Source organism: Falco biarmicus, chromosome 3 (assembly GCF_023638135.1).
Source record: "Falco biarmicus isolate bFalBia1 chromosome 3, bFalBia1.pri, whole genome shotgun sequence".
NCBI classification, from domain to species: Eukaryota; Metazoa; Chordata; class Aves; order Falconiformes; family Falconidae; genus Falco; species Falco biarmicus.
The window spans coordinates 54,054,440-54,065,891 of record NC_079290.1 but is presented as its reverse complement, the minus strand read 5'-3'; positions in this window follow the sequence as shown (position 1 = coordinate 54,065,891).

Sequence of the window (11,452 nt, the reverse complement as noted above, 5' to 3'; positions counted from 1 at the left end):
TGAAGGACCTGCTTTAAGCACAGATTGAAAACGTACTCTCTTTTCCCAAGTCCATCTTCGGAAATACACAAATTATTCAAACACGTCTGCATCATATTTATGAACATGGTAAGACATAACTTCTTTACACAGGAAAAAAAGTCTGAGTGTAGGTACTTATAGCTGAGCGAGGTAGGCTTATATAACAAGTAGGATGGTCCGTGCAACATACCGTTACACGTGCTTGATATCTATGGGTTAACCTAGTGCAGCAAGTAGTTTAATACTTTTAACAGAAACATTCAAGTTGCAGTAAATTACGTGGTTTTATTGCCATCATAATGAACTGGGGATGCTTGTGTCAGTGGGCATTTTCTCCATCCCACAGTTCATATGAAAATGGTCACAATTTATTTTTCCTATCTATCAAAAGCCCATTTCTGCCTGGTTTATGCCAAACCATTTTGCCCTCCCCTTCCTCTTACCTGCCCTCCCTACCTGTCTTTTCTGCTCATCTCAGCGGTAACTCTGGCTGCCTTCCAGCGGGTTTAAAGGCTTCAGTAAAGGCCTTTGTGTTAATCCCAGGCAATGTATATCACAGAAATCAGATGATGGCATTAGAGACGTTAGTTGACTTGAGCCTCCATCAAGACTCCAACACCGGAACTCAAGTTATGTCTAGCGCCAATGTTCCAAGGAGTGCCTGTTCTTTGGCAGCTTCATGGTCTTGTCACCTTTGACTTATCTTTCCAGCAGTGTTGTGTCCTTTGCCATGCTGAACTGCCATTTCGGGAAATGTCACCTCCTCAAGCAGAGCAATTATGGATATAACATTTCAGTGCCAAGAATGAATGATTCAGTAATTCACTGGTGCTTGAAAATGTCAGTTCTAGAAATACTCATGCTTTCTTAAAGTTTGAATGTGGCTCAGGCATGTTAGTCCAGAAAGGAGGGACACAAAAAGTGAGAGAAACTGCTTAGCTTGTTATCTGCAGTCTTTCGGGGAAGTGCTTTTTTCTCTGCTGAAGCTCCTTTTCCTTGGATCCAGAGAGTCTGAGGGGATTAGGAAGCCTAATTGTGTTGATTAGCAGCAGCATCTAATGATTCTGCCGGATGTGGATTTTATCTGCTAGACTATGCTAATGTTAACTGTGATCTTATGAGTGTGCAGGATGGCCTCGATACTTTTGGTTATGCATTGGCATTTGACTTTATGGCATGAAATGAACACCTACTGCTAGTTTGCAATACAGTGGGATTCAGCCTTCTCTGGAGTAACTTCAGATTTATAAGAGTGTGAGCAAAAAAAAAAAAAAAAAAAAAAAAGAGCTCATGTTCTAATAATAAATGGAACATTTTGATATTCTTAATTTTGATATTCTTAGATGTCACACCTCAGGAAAATGGGCTATTAACATTAACAGACAAAAGTACATTAATTTTCACACACCTATGTCAGAACTACATGAAAACTTCCAGTTTGATAGTCATGATTAAATATTTTATTTTTCTTTGCATATGCTTGAGATTGCAGATGTAAAGAAAGAAATAGACATCAATTAAAATTGCTGTAGAGAAATACTAATTTCCATTTTCCCTCATGAAAGTAGGGTTGGGACAACTACTGGTTAAGTGGATTCAGTATTATTTATTGTTACTAAAATCTGAAAGGGTAGTAATTAGAATCCCTAACCTAAAAGATATTTTTCATTTTGCAGCTGGGAGAAACTAGAGAAATACTGAAAGTTCTCTATCTGACTTCAGCTGGTATCTTGGCTTTAAAAATACACAAACCCCAAGAATAATTGAACCATAGTTTGTGTTTCTGGGGTTAAACAATGGAAATGACCTACGTATTAATTGTTAGAGTTTTTGTCATCACAAAAGTCATTTGATTGCAGACAGGTTGTTTGCAAGACTGAAGCTCATTGCTATTGAAGTAAATGATTCCAATAACATTAGATAAAATCTGCTCACTTATTTTCTATTTCAACTAGTTTAAACAGTGTGCCAATTTTCTTTCCTTCAAACATAGCTGAGATTCTTTTGCATTCAGAAGGTAAATTTTAAAGGGAAGACATTGTCTGTGGTCCATTTTTAACTTTCAGTATGACTAGTAAAAATAAAAACGTAGCAATAAAGAATGTCTCCATATTTTATCTCCAGCTAGAGGGGAGGGAAGGAAAAGAAAATTCAGTACTTGGCTGGAATCATGAGCAGCTTGTTGGCTGAGTAAATCAGTCAGGAGCCTTGCAGCTGGTCAGCTTCACCTCACCGATAAATGTCACAACTCACTGCTGTCAATACAAAGCACCAGAAAAGGTTTCCCAGAAACTAGGGATGAGGGAGCTGTTTTCCTTTGAATGAATTATATTGGCCAAGATAATACTGAAACAAGATTAGAATAGGTTGCTTTGATTGACTAGGCAATTATTTAAATGTTCCCTGCAGGTAAGACAAACTGTGGAAAAGAATGCAGGCCAGGTCACAGAACGCAGGAAATATGTGACTTTAACAGAGGTTTAAGAGGTTAAGACGTGTTAAGTTGCAAGACAAGTTTGCTTTAGTTTTCAGTGCTAAGAAGGGTATCTGAGGAAGTGTGACTTTTCTACGTAAAAAGAAGGAAGGTAAATAATGTTTGAAGTTACTCCGGAAAGATTTCTTCCCGAGCCACTCACAAGGTGCTTTGTGCAGCTCCAGCAGACTTCCTCACGAGAGGGAGCAAAAGCATCTCCCCCTCGCAGGCAGGCTCCCACGACCCCCGCTCCAGGAGCAGGAGGCAGCCACTGTGTGCGGGGCTGTTGTATTGCCCCCTCAGGATGAAAGGAAGGCTCTGAAAACATACAATGAACCCAAATTAGTTTCAGTCGCAGAGAATAAGGAGCTCCCAGCAATCTGTGAGCCGGCTGGGCGGTAAGCGCTTCTGACATTTGTTACCAGAAATAACAGTGAGTGGGTAGCTGCCTTGAAACAGAAAAGCACAGATTTTAATCGCTGCTTCTACACCTTGTCCCCATGTGTTGCGTGTTAGGCTGCACCCAGTTGTTACCGCTGGACTTGACAGGATGTTGACATGGCAACGTGTAATTTGGGGCAAAACAATAAAATAGTAAAAACTGGAAAAAATGTTATTTTTATATACCTGCAAAGCACATAAACAACCAGCTTCTACCAGCAGTTACTTATTCTGAAAATCGAATGCCCTTTACACAGAAAATTTGGACCTTGGAACTAAAGAAGAGGTTATGATCACAGGAAAAACTCCCTGGAAAACAACACAAAAGTCTTCTTGCAAAAAGACTTTCTAAAAACTGAAATTGGATGTTTATTTTAATTGGAATATTTTCAATGATGAATTATTTTCATTTCAATAATATTAGTTATTTTTATTCAGTGAGGCAGAAAATGGAACTGAAGAGAGTAAAAGTATATTTTAAAAAAAGATGTAAATATGACTGTCTTTTTTATTCTGAAAAGAACCTGAAAAACTCGTAACTAACTAGAATGTTCACTCACTTAGGATGGTTATTTTTTTAACACAGTTTAAGAAATAATACTGTATTATTAAGTGTACAAAAAATAATAATAATACTTAGAAACATGATTTATAAAAGAAGAATGTCAAATGCCTAAATGCAAAAATGTAAAAATGAAACATTGCAATATCGTATTTTTTTCTTGGTGGCGTCAACATGACTTTGTGAAACATTTTGATTTTGAGTGCCTTAAAAAATAGGAAATGGTCCTGTCAAGTTTTTCAAGCAACTCTATTTCCTTATGTAAAAAATGGTAATACACTTAACATCTAATCCAGCATACCTGCTTAATCCAGACATTTCCCTACAATATTTAAATTAAACCCCAAATCAGAAAATAAAACTTTCCATGTCATTTGAATAATATCTTTTTAATTTATTCAAATGAATTAAAGGTATAATAAAGTTTTAGACTTTCTTTCCAACTGAATTGAGCACCAAAATGGACAAGTACATTATTCTGATTGTAGTAAAATTGCATTTCTCAGTGGAAATAAATGTTCCAGCACTGCATGGAAGAAGATAACAAAACAAAGGATGCAAAAATAATTATTAGTATGGCAATTTGTTTGACATTGTATCAGGTTCTGGTATACTTAGGCCATTTCCTCAATTATCTATTAAAACTATCTGGCTACCACCTTCTTGCTTTTGATATCAGATGGAAATAAGCAAGATAAATTATAATCATGATACAAACATAGCTTCTGCTTAGAGTCCTGTGGCTTCACTCTGCCTGTGTTATTGCTACCAGTTTGCTGCTTTTGTCTGTGATTTCTGGGAATCTGGCAGTCCAGTAGGAGCCATAGTATCAACTGGTCCAGGCTGGTACCCTGGAGCCCCTGGCATATGGCCACTGCATATGTGCATTTCCTCTGAGCAACAGGGGCACTGGCATTCCCCAGCAGGTACCAGGTTCCTTGCAGTCCTGCAACAAAGCAAGCTTGTAGGTGTTGCCCATAAGAGATGCTGAAGAACGACAGATACAGAACCTTCCTGATGAACAGAATTAACATCCATGCTCTGTAGAATACCAAAGCCTTTATCTCCACCTAGTTTTGCAGACAGAAATGCAAGAACTTGGCATGTACACTTCACTGGCCCATGAGGTGGTAGCAGCTACCCAGTTCCTCTTTTTGAATCGAGTTTGCATCTACCATGATGTGATAATGCGAGGTATTTAGAAAGACATTGGCAAAACTTGCGAGTAGTTAAGTATTGTGCTTCCTTTGTGCTGTAAGGTATCCTGATCATACCTGTTAATCTTGCTCAGTATCTTGGCATGTGTATAAAACACACTGCACAGCTTTTAGGCTAGACAAGCTGTATGTTACTGAGTAGGCAAGATCAGATACACATTATTGGAGAGCTGCAACTGAAATGCAGTGCTTTACCCAGATTTATTCAGCTTTTTTGAAAGTATACCATGAAACCAGGAATATATAACCTCGGCCAGAAACCAGGAATGTATGTAATATTTTTGCAGAATTGGTAAACACCTAGTGTGATACTACATAAAGAAAAATTAAGAATAATCAGTAAAGATTTTTTTTTTATTACATGCTTCAGCTTCCTTTATCTTTATTCTGTTCTTTCTTCAGCAAAACTCTTACTCCTGCATGTGCATTGATACCATAACTTGTTTGAGAAGTCTTTACTCCAGTAATTTGTTGGGAAATCTGTGTTTTATGGCAGTCAAGGACACTTCCCAGCATCCCAGATGACAAAGATATCTCTTTCTGGGCAGGTATGACTACAGGGTGCATCTCCTTACGTTGTAAACCAGCTCACTAGACACCATACCAGATACCACCTGTGGCAAAAGTTTATAAATTCAGAATGTACACTCAGTGGTTTAGTGGTTAGGTGAGGAATAGATTTCTGTGGGCAGACGTCACTGATATTCTATACTTCTATTTGTTTTAAAGTAAGGTATGTTCACTTAGTTTTATAATAATGGAAGTCACTTCAGGATTCTTATCTTGTCTATGCTTTTTATGTTCTACGCTTAGGAAAAATATTCTTGAAAAATTGTTTCCTTATATTCCTCTTAAAAGCACAGAATCACTTTTAGCTCCTTTAAAAAAATATAACATTACTAAAGAAAGTTGCATTGAAAAAAAGTTAAAATTACAAAAGTCCACTTCCAAAAAATTCCAAAAAACCACTCTTGAATTCACCTACTGTTTTTAGGAGCATATGACTGATAATAACTGTTTTGATGGATCTTACCTGTATTTCTGTTCATCAGTTGCTCGTGGCTGGTAAAATTCCTGAATGTATTGATTTTCCAAAATGTTTTAGGTGTGTTCAATACTTAAGTCAGTGTTTTCAAATAAATCACAATTAATTTATTGCAAATACTTGCAGTGAGCTGTATAAACCACAATGTGTGGATTATACAATGTTGTCTGTAAGTAGTACAGCTTCATAAACAATTGCTATATGTTTTGGTCAACTTTCATATTTTAAAAGTAAAAAATTTTCAAAAATACTTGTATTAACTAGATGAGATACAAATTGATGATTATAAACTACCTGTTTAAAAAAAGAAAAAAGTGTCATTTTAACTATCTTCATGTACAAATACAGAATAAAAAGTAAAGAGACAGAAAAGTGAAAAAATACAAAACTTCCTTAATGAATTTCATAAATGCAAAGATAAATGATGGAAATATCACTTCCTGGCTCAGTAGAAATATCTGTGTGAACATTGTGGGTCTTTGTCCCACCTTTGATTGGGGGATTATAAAATGGGAATCACCAAGGAAAATTCAGACCTGATGCAGTAGCATTTAATTAGATATGCAAGTTTGGGCAAGAGAGAGACTCTTCCCTCTGTCTGGACCTGGCTGGTGTTATTAGGAGCTGTGGAGAATGCAGAAATGCAGCAGAGACAGACAGGAGCCAAGCAGTAAACTGACCCACTCATCTCCCTGCTGGAACTCTCCCAAAGAGCTTTTTTTTCATATGATAAACACCCCCATTTCTCACTTGAAGGTCAAGTGACTGACGATGTCTCACCACTTTCCAGCCCCTCACTACTTAAGAATTTCCAAGTTATATTATCTTTTCCTTTTCCCTTCACTTCATCAGCCTTTCTCTTTTAGCGGAATTGGCCATCGGAAAACTATGGCTACAAATAACAGTCTATGAAAGTCCATAGATAGTCCATTGTTACAAATTTCAATCTAATACTGCAGGCAATAAATCAATGTTTTGCCCTTATGTAGCATCATTTATCAGCAATGTCAAAGTTCCACAGCAACATTAGCCTCCTGTAGAGAGGAATCTGAACCCCTCGGGACTCTCCTGGGAGACTTCAAGGACAACTTTCATGGAATTGGTTTTACATGAAATAAAAAGCAAACTTAGATTCTCACTTCCTCTCACTCCTCTTGCAGGGTGATATGCCTCACTTGAAGAACAGAAAGGGAACAACCTTCATGTATCTTCAGTGAGAAAAAAGTTTCCTTATGTATATCTTTACAGGACAGGCAATTAGCAGGCAGAACAAGTATAGCTTTTGAGAGTCTTTGTGAAGTGGAACTGGATAGCCATATGTAAATCACCAAGATAATTCTGGGATCTGAAGTAAAACTATAAGTCACAAAGTCTAACCTTTGGACAGTAGTTATATCCAATTTCCCAGTTATCCTATCCCATCATGTGTTGTGTCTAATGTAAAAGAGGGAGAGGGTGTGATGAAAGGGAAGTATTGCTTTTGACCAGCTGCCCTAAAGACATGGATGAGACCACTGATGGTAATCTCAGGACAGTAATACAGAGCTAGTGTGTGGCACCTCTCTTCCAGGGACCACTGTAAAAGCAGAAACCACCAACCACAGCCTGGAGAGGAAGAGGCACTGATTTGTGGTTTGAAGGCCACTCAAGCATCACAGCACTCATTCAAGGATCCAACAATGGGACTGCACTGCCTTCCACACTACATTACCATTATGTTCACCAAAATATACAAATGTTCTAAGTGCTAAAGATACAAATTTATGAGAAGTACAACTACATTAATACAGTAAGTGTTCCCTAGACTCATAAATACTAAATACCAAACATCGTTACTTTGTGCATGTGCAAAATGAGAAGATGCTAAAGTGTCTCTCATTAGTTGTCTCCAGCACTTTCAAATGAATAGCCATTTATTTAATGTACTAGGCCTGAAGGAAAGAAAATCTGTGTTACAAAAAACATCCCATAATCATGTCTCATAAGTTTTACTTACTCATTATAACTTATTAAATTTTTATAGAATATTATCTTGGCACTATGAGATCAAGGTTAGATTGAATCATGAGTCAAAATATATACTCCTTACAGCTACCTGTGGTGCACACAGTGAGTGGTCCATTAACATCAAGCCAAGTTAACCGTACTTCCGATTTTGCCATATGAAGATACAGAAGTCAGTGATGACTCTAAAGTAATTCAACAGAAGAAATCGGAGGAGAGAAATATGACGAGAACTTATTTGCATGTTTGTGCTCATTTTTTCAGTAGTAGTTTGTCCACAAACATGTGTCCTTCAAAAAGGTAACTGACAGAGCACCTCCCTCTACCTTGCCACCTGAAATATCTGTATACCTAATGCACAGCACTGGAAGTGTCTTTGACTGCTACAGTATGGGTTCCCCTCCCTCCCCACCTCCCACCAACACCGCAGTAGGTTAACCAAAGCTATGGTCTATTAATCTTACTTAGTCTCTGACCTGCCCGCCTGCTGTTCTGTGTTACAGGGTTAAACATGTAATCTGGGTTTGTTTGCTGTATTCAGTTTTAGAATGGTGGTCTGGATTCTTCTTAATTGCTCCTTCAGTGATACTACCAGTGATAAGGAGCACACTTGGCCTTTCAGTCAAGTCAGAAGTCAGTGAATGATCAATTTGCCCAAAGGTATTTTGTATTGCTGCTGATACGAAAGAACTCATTGCATTCTAATAACGCTCTTAGATATTCCAGAAAATAGAGCACATCTGCCTCAGAAAAGAAACCTGATTTTTTAATTTTTTTATTTTTTTATTTTTATTTTTTAAGACCATAGTTGCAGAATAACCTGTCAGGTACATAAGGAGAGGTTTTTGCTAAGAGAAATGTAATGCACATTCTACCAGCAGAGAAAGACTCCATTTCAGCTGACACAGTGTAGCTTCTGCCAATGGATCATAAGGGTCTTGGGCTTAGAAACAATTGCAGCAAAATGCAATATGCACATACTGTCCAGCGAATGAATAGATGGAGGGATCTATACCTGCCCTTCTATCAATCCTGCCTTTGATTGATCTGCATCTCAAAGTTGCCACTTCATGAACTTCACAATTAAGGACTTAACTTGTTTTTTGAACGCAGTTAAGTTTCTTGCTGATGTTGCTGTAAATGTTCCTCTAGTTCCTACTTGTGAATGAAGCGCCTTGCCCTTGATTCACTTAAGGAGTCAGGCATCAGAGATACTCTTTCTGGGAGTAGGAGTCAGCCTTATGGAAGTTAAAAGTGAACATACTTTGTGGGAATACTGGGTTTGTATCTATACTACTGTGGCAATAAGACTTTTGCTATTTTCACGGCTCTTTTCCTCTTTCAAAATCTCTTTTTCCAGAGGGCACATCAACATTATTGTTCTTAAGCAATCACCCTTTTCCTCTCTTGACTGATACTTTCAGGGCCATTTGTGCCAAAGCCTCATTGTGGACTTGCTAAATGAGGATATAAAATTATCCCACCAATAATTTCTTTGCATTTGTATTCCTTGAAAAAATAGCTGCTTTGGGAAAGACACACACTGCCCCAAAATAACCCTGATTGAATTTTCTGGACATTTTGGATTAACTTGGTGTTAGACTCCATTCCTTTGTCCACCTTGGCATGCTTCCTTTTCTGCTACTTTATTTTTCCAGAAAAGAGATTATCAGATTTCACCCCTGCAAAGTCTCAAATCCTACCTTGTACATTCACTGCTTGGACCTTGTTTCTTGAGTTGGAGTTATTTCCAGCATTATTTTCTGTTTAACAACAACAGACAGGATTCCTCCTGTTCTGTAGAAACATCACTCTTTGGAGACTGGAAACTTCCTGTTTCTGTTAATAGAACTAGGAACTGAAGTTATACTTTGGGCTCAATGTAATCCATCTGCAGTTGATTTTTCAAATAACAGTATCCTTGTACCTCAGATAACATGCCAACAGAAGACGGAGGAAGAAAGAAGAAAACACTTGGGTTTCAACATGCACACACATGTTTAAACATGCACACAGAAACCTATCACAATAACAGAAGAGGAAGAAAAAAAAAAAGATTTTGGTGACATCTTTGGCTCCTCTTTCTAATTTATATGATTTTCAGTATCATAAACTTTCCTGAAATACAGAAAAAAGCAACATTGCAATCTCTTGGGACAATGAAGACAAACCAAGTTACAGCCTGAAAGAAATGTTTCTCAGGATAAATATGTGTAAATAATTGCTTTTTTAGTTCACTAGCAAGTAAAAATACTAAGGGTTGTTTTGTTGACTATCTCAAAAATAGTTTTTAAATTGTTTTGGAAAAAATAGTTACATTTGAATGGTTACTACAAAACCTTTTTTGATCTGAGACATCAAAAACCTGTCTTTTTTACATGAATTGCTTGAATTCTGAGGCATCATGATATCAACAGTTCACTAGATTTAATTTTTCTTTGATGTATTCAGTCTGTAGTTTTGACACTTGTTCCTTCTTCAGGCAAACAATCAACCAGTTTTAGGTAATATCAGCTACTATGGGAAACAGTAATAGGTATAGTAATATAATGTGCGTATATACACATAATAAGGAATATATAAAAATACTTCAACTAGTGGTTATTTATTTATTAATATTTACTATACCACTTAATATATTAATATGTTATACTAGAATAGTCTTCTATTTTAAATAACAGGTAGGTAGTTTACAGACTACTTAGGACTGTTCCTAAAAACAAAAGACCCTGGCACCCAATTTTTGGATTACTATTTGACTAAAAAAACCCATGAGAACTGCATTTAACAAAAACTAACACAAAACAAACAGAAAATATCCATTCATGGGTAAAGATGAGCTGAAAAAGGAATGTAAAGCAAAAGAAACATGTTTTAATGATGAGAAGAGTTGCTCAGAAAGAAAGAAGTCAACACACATTTTGGACAGGAAGCCTTCTGGAGGTGACAATTTTGTGGACCTAGAAGAAGAGAACAGAAACAATTTGAAATTTGCTTTTTCCTATAAAATTTTTATTCCTATCTGATGGTTTGGGTAAAGAACTTTGATGCACACCAGTTCCTATCCATATCACCGGTAATATCACCTACGTAATTGCTTGCAAAAGATGTGTTTAATGTTGGTTACAAAAGAAATATAATAGCAACCATGAAGTCATTCTGGTTGGAAGGAACCTCAAAGAGTCAGATATTCCAAGCTGCTGCTCAAAGAAGGGTCAGCTGTGAGGTCATATCAGGTTGTTTAGCATTTTCTGCAGTCTGGGCCTCATAAGCCTCCAAAGGGAAAGATCCCATAACCTCACTGGACAACCTGTTTTTTTGCTCCACTTTGTCAATGTCTTTCTTGTACTGAGGTTCTCAAATTCAATGCAGGGTTCCTATTATGGTCTAACAAGTGCCAAGGAAATAATCGCTTTCAGGGATACCCTTCTTATACTCTGCTTACCACAGCCCAGGATGCCTCTAGCCTGCCTGGCCATCAGGGCACACTGCTGGCTTCTGTTTAGCCACTGTCCACCTGCACCTCCAGATCCTGCTCAGCAGATCCACTCCCCAGCTGGTGTGTCCCTCGTCCATGCTGTTGCAGGGGTTAGTCTGTCCAGGGTACACGACCTCGCATTCGTCCTTCATGTGTTCCTTATTGGCCCATTCCTCCAGCCTGTCTGGGTCCCTCTGAAAGGCAACTCTGT